Below are 13,414 nucleotides of genomic sequence, written 5' to 3'. Positions count from 1 at the left end.
TCGTGTGCAGAAACCATGTCCAAGGTCCATTTTTAGCTATCTCAGGTTTTTGCCATCAATCCATCAGGCAATCTGATGGTCCATCCATCCATTCATCCATCCATCCATTATCTATGGCGTTTATCTGGCATGGTCACAGGGGAAACTGGAGCCAATCACAGCTGAATTCAGGCGAGAGGCGGGGTTCACAATGGGAAAGACCCCAGTCTATTGCAGGGCTAACACAGGGACAAATAACCATTCACACTCACATTCACACCTACAGGTAATTTAGAGTAGACAGTTAATAATCAGCATGTCTTTAGACTGTGGGAGGAAACCAGAGCCCTTGGAGGAAACCCGCACAGGGAACTGGGTACATTTTGGCATTGATCCCAGCATAGTCAGGGTATATCTTAAGAGTATTTGAGGCATACAAATTCGTAGCAAAAAGAATTAGATTTCATCTGATGCATCACAGTTGGCATCAAGTTCTACTTGTTTTGTAACTGCATCATTGATTTACAATCTCTGGCTTTTACATGATGTTTTTATTATGGAGAAGTTCCACATTTGCATAACAACAGATGGATGTAAATCATATCTGTAGTGCAGGGTAAGCCAAGTGTATCAGAGGCAGTGTGTATCAAGAGCCTGGGACTCAGTGTACGGACACATGCCTCTATCATTTTCTTCTTCTTTTGGCTGCTCCCGATTAGGGGTCGCCACAGTGGATCTTTTGTCTCCATTGCTCCCTGTCTTCCGCATCCTTCTCTACCACACCTGCCACTTTCATGTCCTCTCTCACCACATCCATGTATCTCCTCTTTGGCCTTCCTCATTTTCGTTTGCCTGGCAGCTCCATCCTCAACATTCTCCTTCCTACATGCTCTGCATCTCTTCTCAGGATGTGCCCATACCATCTCAGTCTCATCTCTCTTAACTTAATTCCCAAGCTCTCCACATGTGCTGTCCCTCTGATGTGCTCGTTCCTTATCCTGTCCAACCTTGTCACTCCCATCGCAAACCTCAACATCCTCAACTCTGCCACCTCCAAGTTTGCCTCCTGTCTCTTCGTTAAGGGTACGGTCTCCAATCCATACATCACATCTGGTCTCACTACTGTCTTATACATCTTACCTTTCACTTTTGCTGGGACTTTCCTATCACAAATGACTCCCGAAATCCTTCTCCAACTGCTCCACCCTGCCTGTACTCTCTTTCTCACCTCACTATCGCAGCCCCCATTTTCCTGCACAGTTGACCCCAGGTACTTGAATTCACCAACTTTCTTTACGTCTACTCCTTGCATCTTCACTACACTCTTATCCCCATTCTCATTGATGCACATGTACTCTGTTTTGCTACTGCTCACCTTCATTCCTCTTCGTTCCAATGCATACTTCCATCTCTCCAAACCCAACTCAACCTCCTTTCTACTTTCACCACATATCACAATATCATCCGCAAACATCATGTTCCATGGTGACTCTTCCCTCACTTCGTCCGTCAAGCTATCCATCACTATGGCAAACAAGAAAGGACTCAAAGCAGATCCTTGATGGAGTCCCACCTTCACCTTGAATCATTCAGTCGTTCCAACTGCACACCTCACTGCTGTTTCACTGTTATCATACATGTCTTGCACCACTCTAATATACTTCTCATTCACTCCACAGTTTCTCATGCAATACCATAACTCATCTCTCAGCACTATATCGTATGCCTTCTCCAGGTCTACAAACACACAATGTAGCTTTCTCTGGCCTTATCTGTACTTCTCCATTAACATTCTTAAAGCAAAAATTTAGGACACGTGCCTCTATAATAATCTATAATGTGTGCAATACAATATTTGTATGTGCATCTGTATCTGATTAGTGCTCCAAATATTCATATCTCTATCTGTAAAGTAATATGTATGGACTGTACTTAAAGGTCAGTTCTGTGCCAGGAAACCAACAAATTTAATTGAATTCTGCCCAGAAGAGTGGTCAGATATCCAACCAGAATTCTGCCAGAAGCTTGTTGATGGCTACCAAAAGCATTACGTCAAGCTGGAATTTGCCAAGGGAGATTTACCTAAATATTAGGCTTGTTGTAGGTATATTTTTGACACTGTATGTACAATTTTTACCATGTGTTGATTTCAGAAACCTCAAAATAAATTAAAAGTTGTGCACCAAATTATTTTTTCCTGTTAAAGAAGTGTTAAACAATCATTCTACCGCAAGTTGGCCTAGTGGTTAGTGTGTCCACCTCTCGACCGGGAGGTCGCGAGTTCTACTCGCGGTCGGGTCATACAAAAAAACATCATAAAAATGGTTAAAACCGCCATCTGGCAAGGCACTCTGCAATCCAGATGCAAGTAGGGAAGTCAAACTCTTGCAGTTACCAGAGGACTAGCCCCCCACTGTAACACTAGCTGTATAGGCAAGAGGCCGAGGGACGGTGATCGGTGCTGCACCCATGCGCCTTAAAGAGTTGGTTAGTACTGGGACAGGAGACTGCCTGGGAAGACCACATTCTGGTGTGAGAGGGACTTTGACTTGATAGAATCATTCTTCCCGAGAAAAAGAACAGTTCCAAGAAATCAGTGAAAGCCCAATATTGCCATGACATTCATGTACATGAGGAGTGTATGTAAACTTGTAACTGCAACTGTAAGTGCAGAAGGTGTACAATTTTTCCTAGTGGTTCTGTATTTACAGGAAAATAAAGCTGTTTAGGTGTCAGCTGGCTGTGGTATGGATAGTACAGCAACCTCAGGCTCAAGGGAAGATCAATGAAGGAGCCATTTATTTGATCGATCTGTCCATTCCAACTCATTCATTCAATAAACTGTGATCTGAAGTTAAATAATACAAAGACAGATGGCACTACCATGACAAAGAAAATGTACATGTATCTGATAGCATCATCATCTGTAGCCGCTTTATCCTGTTCTACAGGGTCGCAGGCAAGCTGGAGCCTATCCCAGCTGACTACGGGCGAAAGGCGGGGTACACCCTGGACAAGTCGCCAGGTCATCACAGGGCTGACACATAGACACAGACAACCATTCACACCTACGGTCAATTTAGAGTCACCAGTTAACCTAACCTGCATGTCTTTGGACTGTGGGGGAAACCGGAGCACCCAGAGGAAACCCACGCGGACACGGGGAGAACATGCAAACTCCGCACAGAAAGGCCCTCGCCAGCCACGGGGCTCGAACCCGGACCTTCTTGCTGTGAGGCGACAGCACTAACCACTACACCACCGTGCTGCCGGAGATAGCACTCTATGAATAATTTTCAGAACTCACAGTGGTCAGCTGTAATGACATTTAAACGTCATCACAAACAAGTGCGTGCGCACACACACACTCTCTCTCTCTCTCTCTCTCTCTCACACACACACACTCACACATACCTCATTTGCCCACAAACATGTGACTCTCAGCTGACTGAAAAAGTGCTCAGACAGTGATTGCCATTTCTCTGTTCCTGTTCTTTCTTTTTGTTTGTGCCATTCTCTTTCAGTGTGCTCTCGAACACTCGTTTTTCACAGACCGAGAAAGAGGAATGTTAAAAGAGGAATGTAACATGGCAAATCTAACTATTTAGATCTGATTTATAACATTAAGATAAATGTATCCCATCATTTCTCGTTCCTTTACTTTGTCCCTTTTGTTTTGCCCTTTTAATTCTGGCACAGCTCTGATTTATGATTTGTGTCATGGAATTTGTAAAGCAAACCAGAATTTGAAAAAAGCACTATATAATTCATACCCCATTCACTCATCACCAGAAACCACTTTATCCTGGTCAGGGATGCAGTGGAGCCTGAGCTTATAGTGAGAAGTGCAAGGCAGGAATACACTTCAAATAGGAAACCAGTCTACTGGAGGAAAAAAAAAAGTATTGCATGAACATACCTAAATCTGGCTCAATTTGACATGTACTGTATGTCTGGTATGAAAGTAACAATTTGACTTCCAGAATCCAAAAAAACATGGGGACAAGAAAAAGATTTTCACAACAAACTCAGACATTGTCCATTCAGCCTTATACCATGGTAAAAGGACTTAGAGATCATCTATCACCCAGAATGTACCCTGACACATTTTCACATAATGCCCTTGGCCACTGGCTTCCACACATTATAACTCAATAGCCTGCCTATTACACTCTCATGAGTGCTGCATGGATTTTACATAGCTTAAAAGATGAAAATCAATAAGGGGATGCATCGAAGGCTTTTCTCCTAGCTGCATCCCCAAGTAGAAACTAATCTTTTCCACATAGCCTGTAAGGGCACCACTGATGACATTTTAACAGTCCTTGTACAGTATATGGGTTTCTGTAATAATCCATCATTGGTGTGTCTAGATCATTTAGACTTGGCGGAGCCCATCCCTCTCCAAGCTTGATCAATTTAGAATAGCCAGTTAGCCTACCGTAACTGCATGTCTTTGAACTGTGGGGGAAACTCCACACACAAAGGCCCCCATTAGCCATGAGGTTCAAACCCAGAACCTTCTTGCTGTGAGGTGACAGTGCTAACCACTGTGCCACCCCTTAGAAGCTAATATCTAAGTAAATTCACCTTTTTTTTCTGAATAGTTTGACTCAAGTAGATCGCTGTCATCCCAACCCTGTATAGTACATGGAGTCCGATAATAATAATAATAATAATAATCTCATTATCTCTAGCCGCTTTATCCTTCTACAGGGTCGCAGGTAAGCTGGAGCCTATCCCAGCTGACTACGGGCGAAAGGCGGGGTACACCCTGGACAAGTCGCCAGGTGATCACAGGGCTGATACATAGACACAGACAACCATTCACACTCACATTCACACCTACGGTCAATTTAGAGTCACCAGTTAACCTAACCTGCATGTCTTTGGACTGTGGGGGAAACCGGAGCACCCAGAGGAAACCCACGCGGACACGGGGAGAACATGCAAACTCCACACAGAAAGGCCCTCGCCGGCCACGGGGCTCGAACCCAGGACCTTCTTGCTGTGAGGCGACAGTGCTAACCACTACACCACCGTGCCGCCCAATAATAATAATAATAATAATAATGCTGCAACTCTGGAAGACTGTAAGCCAGTTGAAAGATAGTATGTGCAAATGTTCAATATTTCAATTTCAAGACCAAATCAAAATAAATTGGTTTCCTGCCAAAAGTATACACTTCAGGTGCCTAATGCTTAGTCATTTCTGAGACAGCCGAGACAGAAAAGCATTCCTGGCCCATTTTATGAGATATCTTCAGTTTTAAATGCTTCAGATGAAACAGTGGGATAATTATATAAGGTAACCCTGTGGAAATGTTGACATTTCACAGCTCAATATCCAGCCTGAAGAAATATATACACATAAGACATTAGCTAGCTGAATGAGCTAGACTAGCTGTCAAGATCTTTTCATGTTTTACCATACAAAAGCTCAGTATTAATCTTGAGAAGTCATTTTGATGCTGTCTAGCAAACACCTGTTGTGTTAAACATGCCGCTACAGCCTATAGATAACACTCAGGATCATGTTTAAGGGGCATCTTTGCCAGATAGGTAACAGTATAGCGAGAAACATGGATGAATTAAAATGAGCTAGTGATAGGTTTTGATTTGTCTGTGTTGAAGAAAATTGATTCGACAAAGTATGATCTAAGAATATAGTCTTCTGCTCTGCTGCTTAGGAGATTGTGCCTCACTGATATCTGGGAGCGACATTCAATGACGCAGACACGGCTGTTCAGAGATGTTTCTCAGTTAATTGAAAGGCAAAATTAGTATTTATCCAACATTCAAGAGTGTGGTGTAGCTAAATGATTAGTAGAGGTGATTTCAAGAAGCCGATTTGTCTGAATATGATAGGGTAGCTTCAGTGGGTGATGGAGAATTACTGATCAGGATAGTCTTATGAAAAAACTGAGAGCAGATGTGCAAGAGGAGATAAGTTTCAAGGATTTCTCTGAAACTAGCCAAAACAAGAAGAAAGCATGCCAAACAAATATCTTTGTCAGCTGGCTAACCAATCAACCTACCAATTTACTGAAACCCCAACAGCATTTGGCTAAGTTAACTAGCCAGCTAACATTACTTTTCCTTATATACTGTTAATAATTAAGGTGGTATTCACCAAGGGCGTTTCTAGCTACTGAAAAGATCAGGGGCTAAAGGCCAATTTATGCTGACAGCCCAGTCCTCGCAGATGGCGTCGCAGATGGCATCTGCGAAGCCCCCCCCCCCCCCCCCCCCACTTCGCAGACGCTCTGCGCGCACCTCCCAAAACTTGTGACCACCGCAGACAGCCTCGCAGACAGCGTCGCAGACAAGAGGGCTCTGATTGGTCCACTCTACATCCGCTGTACACACACTTCCGCTTCCCTACTTTCCCGGTTTGGTTTGTCGCCATTTTTAAAAACACGAGCGAAGATGGAGCAGCACTAAGAGCGGTTGATCAAGGAAGTGAGGAAGTACGTACATCTATACGACTCCAGTTCTAGTCATTATAAGTAACCGGAGGATAAACACTCCACTAACCACACCCACCAACTACTCCTAGCGATTTCGCGACTTCGCGCCCCCTTGCGTTGTGGCGGTGAATAACATCGCGCACGCCTATTACTCCCCGCTCAATGATAAATTACAACTGTCGGCGAAAAGCTATCTGCGAAAGCCTTGTCGCAAGAGCATGCAGAGGCCTTTAGTCAAGTTTTACTGGGGCTTGCATAATCCCAATTCCAAAACGTTTGGAACACTGTGTAAAATATAAATACAAACAGAATGTGAAGATTTGCAAATCATGGAAGCCTTATATTTAATTGAAAATAGTACAAAGACAACATATCAAGTGTTGGCAACATGTTTCAGAAACGTTGGGACAGGGGAAACAAAAGACTGAAAAAGTTGTGTAATTATTATTAAAAAATAAATAAATAAATACATGTTGGTTAATAGACAACAGGTCAGTAACATGACTGGGTATAAAAAGAGCATCCCAGAGAGGCGGAGTTTCTCAGAAGTAAAGATGGGGAGGGGTTCATTGCTCTGTGAAAGACTGCATGGGCAAACAGTGCAACAATTTAAGAATAACGTTCCTCAATGTAAAACTACAAAGAATTTGGGGATCACATCATCTATGGTACATCTCATCTCATTATCTCTAGCCACTTTATCCTGTTCTACAGGGTCGCAGGCAAGCTGGAACCTATCCCAGCTGACTATGGGCGAAAGGCGGGGTACACCCTGGACAAGTCGCCAGGCCATCACAGGGCCAACACATAGACACAGACAACCATTCACACTTCACACCTACGGTCAATTTAGAGTCACCAGTTAACCTAACCTGCATGTCTTTGGACTGTGGGGGAAACCGGAGCACCCAGAGGAAACCCACGTGGACACGGGGAGAACATGCAAACTCCACACAGAAAGGCCCTCGCCGGCCACGGGGCTCGAACCTGGACCTTCTTGCTGTGAGGCAACAGCGCTAACCACTACACCACCGTGCCGCCCATCTATGGTACATAATATCATTAAAAGATTCAGAGAATCTGGAGAAATCTCTGTAAGCAAGAGACAAGGCTGAAAACTGACACTGGATGCCTGTGATCTTCAGGCCCTATTAAAAGCAGACTGTGTATGTAGTGGAAATCAGTGTATGGGCTCAGGAACACTTCAGAAAACCATCGTCTGTGAAAACAGTTCATTACTGCATCCATAAATGCAAGTTAAAACCAGATATAAACAATATCCAGAAACACCGCCACCTTCTCTGGGCCCGAGCTCTTTTACGATGGACTGAGGCGAAGTGGAAAATTGTCCTGAGGTCTGGAAAATCAAAAATAGAAATTCTTTTTCCAAATCATGGACACCACGTCCTCCAGGCTAAAGAGGAGAGGGACCATCCGGCTTGTTATCAGTGCACAGTTCAAAAGCCAGCATCTGTGATGGTATGATGGTGCATTAGTGCACATGACATGGGTAGCTTGTACAACCCCGATTCCGAAAAAGTTGGGACAAAGTACAAATTGTAAATAAAAACGGAATGCAATAATTTACAAATCTCAAAAACTGATATTGCATTCACAATAGAACATAGACAACATATCAAATGTCAAAAGTGAGACATTTTGAAATTTCATGCCAAATATTGGCCCATTTGAAATTTCATGACAGCAACACATTTCAAAAAAGTTGGGACAGGGGCAATAAGAGGCTGGAAAAGTTAAAGGTACAACAAAGGAACAGCTGGAGGACCAAATTGCAACTCATTAGGTCAATTGGCAATAGGTCATTAACATGACTGGGTATAAAAAGAGCATCTTGGAGTGGCAGCGGCTCTCAGAAGTAAAGATGGGAAGAGGATCACCAATCCCCCTAATTCTGCGCCGACAAATAGTGGAGCAAGATCAGAAAGGAGTTCGACAGTGTAAAATTGCAAAGAGTTTGAACATATCATCATCTACAGTGCATAATATCATCAAAAGATTCAGAGAATCTGGAAGAATCTCTGTGCGTAAGGGTCAAGGCCGGAAAACCATACTGGGTGCCCATGATCTTCAGGCCCTTAGATGGCACTGCATCACATACAGGCATGCTTCTGTATTGGAAATCACAAAATGGGCTCAGGAATATTTCCAGAGAACATTATCTGTGAATACAATTCACCGTGCCATCCGCTGTTCCCAGCTAAAACTCTATAGTTCAAAGAAGAAGCCGTATCTAAACATGATCCAGAAGCGCAGACGTCTTCTCTGGGCCAAGGCTAATTTAAAATGGACTGTGGCAAAGTGGAAAACTGTTCTGTGGTCAGACGAATCAAAATTTGAAGTTCTTTATGGAAATCAGGGACGCCGTGTCATTCGGACTAAAGAGGAGAAGGACGACCCAAGTTGTTATCAGCGCTCAGTTCAGAAGCCTGCATCTCTGATGGTATGGGGTTGCATTAGTGCGTGTGGCATGGGCAGCTTATACATCTGGAAAGACACCATCAATGCTGAAAGGTACATCCAGGTTCTTGAGCAACATATGCTCCCATCCAGACGATGTCTCTTTCAGGGAAGACCTTGCATTTTCCAACATGACAATGCCAAACCACATACTGCATCAATTACAGCATCATGGCTGCGTAGAAGAAGGGTCCGGGTACTGAACTGGCCAGCCTGCAGTCCAGATCTTTCACCCGTAGAAAACATTTGGCGCATCATAAAACGGAAGATACGACAAAAAAGACCTAAGACAGTTGAGCAACTAGAATCCTACATTAGACAAGAATGGGTTAACATTCCTATCCCTAAACTTGAGCAACTTGTCTCCTCAGTCCCCAGACGTTTACAGACTGTTGTAAAGAGAAAAGGGGATGCCTCACAGTGGTAAACATGGCCTTGTCCCAACTTTTTTGAGATGTGTTGTTGTCATGAAATTTAAAATCATCTAATTTTTCTCTTTAAATGATACATTTTCTCAGTTTAAACATTTGATATGTCATCTATGTTCTATTCTGAATAAAATATGGAATTTTGAAACTTCCACATCATTGCATTCCGTTTTTATTTACAATTTGTACTTTGTCCCAACTTTTTTGGAATCGGGGTTGTACATCTGAGAAGGCATCATTAATGCTGAATGGTATATACACATTTCAGAGCAATATGCTGCCATCCAGACAAAATATTTTTCAGGGAAGGCCTTCCTTCTTTCAGCAAGACAATGCCAAACTGCTTTCTGCACATACTAAAACTGCATGGCTCCATAGTCAAAGAGTCCAGGTGCTAAACCGGCCTGCCTGCAGTCCAGACCTGTCTCCCATTTAAAACATTTGGCGCATTATGAATCGCAAAATACGACGTAGGAGACCCCGAACTGTTCAGCAACTGAAATTGTATATCAGGCAAGAATGGGACATCATTTCTCTTTCAAAACTACAGCAATTATTCTCCTCAATTCCCAAATGTTTACAGAATGTTGCTAAAAGTAGAGGTGATGCAACACAGTGGTAAACATGCCCCTGTCCCAACTTTTTTGAAACGTGTTGCTGACATCAAATTTAAAATGAGCGTATATTTTTCAAAAAACAATAACATTTCTCAGTTTCAACATTTGACATGTTGTCTTTATACTATTTTCAATGAAATATAGGGTTTCCATGATTTGCAAATCTTCACATTCTGTTTTTATTTACAGTTTACACAGTGTCCCAACTTTTTTGGAATTGGGGTTGTATTTTTTTTTAAGGGAGATTGGAACATATAGGTTGGGGATGGGGGCGGCACGGTGGTGTAGTGGTTAGCGCTGTCACCTCACAGCAAGAAGGTCCTGGGTTCGAGCCCCGTGGCTGACAAGGGCTTTTCTGTGCAGAGTTTGCATGTTCTCCCTGTGTCCATGTGGGTTTCCTCTGGGTGCTCCGGTTTCCCCCACAGTCCAAAGACATGCAGGTTAGGTTAACTAGTGACTCTAAATTGACCGTAGGTGTGAATGTGAGTGTGAATGGTTGCCTGTGTCTATGTGTCAGCCCTGTGATCACCTGGCGACTTGTCCAGGGTGTACCCCGCCTTTCGCCCGTAGTCAGCTGGGATAGGCTCCAGCTTACCTGCGACCCTGTAGAACAGGATAAAGCGGCTAGAGATAATGAGATGAATGAGGTTGGGGAGGTTATATCTCATTTTACAAGAAATATTATCACCCACATACATTTAAAGGTGAAGACTTCTATATTACTGATTTTTGCACTACTCTTTTTAAATTTATGTAGTTCACTTCAGTTTCTGTCTCATTATTATTAACAACCATAATGTCTCAGGAAACTGAGGAATGTGTCTGTTGACTATTAAATATCACTCATAAAATTTCTCATCAGTTTAATAAAAATAGATCATTTCTCACTCACATATCTCTCCTTTAGGACCACAAAGACAAATTCTAAGCTACATTATTATTTTACAACATTTAAAATCCCAGACGACATCCCATCTCACAAGACTATGATCATAGAAATATGTCTTCCAAGTTTCTCTCACACATGCACACACATGAATACCATTTTCTCCAATGCAGCCAGGCTCAGTTGACTGCAGCAGCTCATTTGTGGTGTCTGGACAACACAAATTTATATTGATGTTAATATTGCGTGGAGGAAAAAAAAACAAACAAACACTCTTTTGTCCCTATATGTGACTAATATGCCAAAGGCTGGCTATGGGATGGTCGGCTAGCTGGTTCTGCGTAGGCTACATGTAGCATTCAAACATATGATTCAATTATGTCAGGGCAACTACTGGTGTCTACATGAACACAAATTGTTGTTGAACTGTTAAATAAACTTAGTCTGGACAAATAAACCACCATGGTAGATATTCATTAAACCACTCAAACTTTTGAGCTGGCCTGGCACAGACTTGCTATCTGTTTTCATTGTGAAAAATCCAACCATAGTGGATTGTTTTTTGAAGTCGTCTTCCAACCAGTTCTAAATGTTCTTCTTCTGTTGGTGATACCAACATTTTGAATGTGCACTGTGCAGCGCTCAATTATGCCCCCCACCCCCCGCTTCCCCCCATGTTCCCCCCTCTGTCTTTGGACTCTGTAAGTCAAGTTCAGATCTGTTTCAGTCAGTTGTTTTCTATTAATCTCTTACTTTTTTTTTTTTTGAGGGCAAAAATACCCAAGGCTAGGCTCAAAATACCCGGGGCTATAGCCCCAAGTGATGGGGCCGAACAACACCACTGGTGCTCACATAAGTAACTAGAAGGGCACTTGGTAGAATGCATACCTCTGCCAAGCAACATATTTGGATTTGCATCAAAATTTATCTACTTGTTCCTTGGCCCATTGCCACTAAAGGTGTATACCAAATTTCCTCAACATCCATTCACTACTTTTTTGAGTTATGTTGGGAACAGACAAAAAAAAATAAGCCTGGGCCCACATACATATCCGGATTTGCATCAAAATCTAATCATTTGGTTTTTGTTTTGGGGTTTTTTTTTTTTTGGCCCATGGCTCACCTTTCCTCAAAATTTCATCAAAATCTGTTCGCTATTTTTTGTTACATTGGGAACAGCCAAACAAATATGGAATCAATTTTGTGCCAAAATGTTCATACAATACTTTTGAAATATCAAACAAAAACGACAAATCAAAATACAAAAAAAAGAAAAAAAAAGTCAATTTTTTTAGACTGGCAAACAAATTATTCGTGTAATCGTGCAAAATATCAGTCTATTACTCTTCAGAAACCTTTTATTTTTGTTCCGTGTCTTTCTCAGTTTTGCTTGACGTAATTTATTGTGGTTGCGATTCCAGCTTTCTCGTTTGCGCTCCCTGACTTTTTACTGGCAGTTTTGGCACAAACTTCACGTGTGGGTGGGCTGTCCAGGAATGCATTCCCATTGGCTAACTTGTGTTTGACTGACAGCTACGCTCAGCCATTCCCTACTCGGATTTTGGCAGACTGTTTGACGAGTGACTAATCCATTGATGGTAAACAAGGATCGAGTGGACTTCAGTGGCGACTATGATATTGAATTAATTCAACAAAGTGTAAATTCAATATCATAGTCGCCACTGAAGTCCACTCGATCCTTGTTTACAGTCAATGGATCGGTCACTCGTCAAACAGTCCGCCAGAATCCGAGTAGGAAACGGCCGCAACAGCCTCTGGGGGAATGGTTGAGCGTAACTGTCAGTCAAACACAAGTTAGCCAATGGGAATGCATTCCTGGACAGCCCACCCACACGTGAAGTTTGTGCCAAAACTGCAAGCAAAAAGTCAGGGAGCGCAAACGAGAAAGCTGGAATCGCAACCAAAATAAATTACGTCAAACAAAACTGAGAAAGACGCGGAACAAAAATAAAAGGTTTCTGAAGAGTAATAGACTGATATTTTGCATGATTACATGAATAATTTGTTTGCCAGTCTAAAAAAATTGACTTTTTTTTCTTTTTTTGTATTTTGATTTGTTGTTTTTGTTTGATATTTCAAAAGTATTGTATGAACATTTTGGCACAAAATTGATTCCATAAACAAACAGCCAGACACACAAACAAGCAAGCAGAGGTGAAAACATAACCTCCTCAAATACAGTTAGCGGAGGTAATAACATGACATATTGTTCTGTTATATGAAAATAATCCAAGCCAGGGTGGTGTGAAACCATTCTGGTTTGTGAAGTATTGCTACATTAGCAGTATTCCAATCCAGTCCTCATGCTGGTATTTGGACTCTTTCCATTGCTGCTCAAATATCAGATGGAATGCTAATTTTTTAAGGTTTGCCTTTATATAAATTTAAATGTTAATATGGTTTGTTCAGTTAAGTTTAGGAGGGTGTTAAAAGGCAGCAGCATGTTAAGAGACTGAATGCCTGTGGGAAAAAGCTAAAGCCTGGTTCTGGCAGTTACAGCCTGGATGTTCTGCTAACTTCTGCGAGACAGCAGTG

The sequence above is a fragment of the Neoarius graeffei genome, chromosome 1 (genome assembly GCF_027579695.1).
Source record: "Neoarius graeffei isolate fNeoGra1 chromosome 1, fNeoGra1.pri, whole genome shotgun sequence".
NCBI classification, from domain to species: Eukaryota; Metazoa; Chordata; class Actinopteri; order Siluriformes; family Ariidae; genus Neoarius; species Neoarius graeffei.
This window is presented reverse-complemented; position numbering follows the sequence as displayed.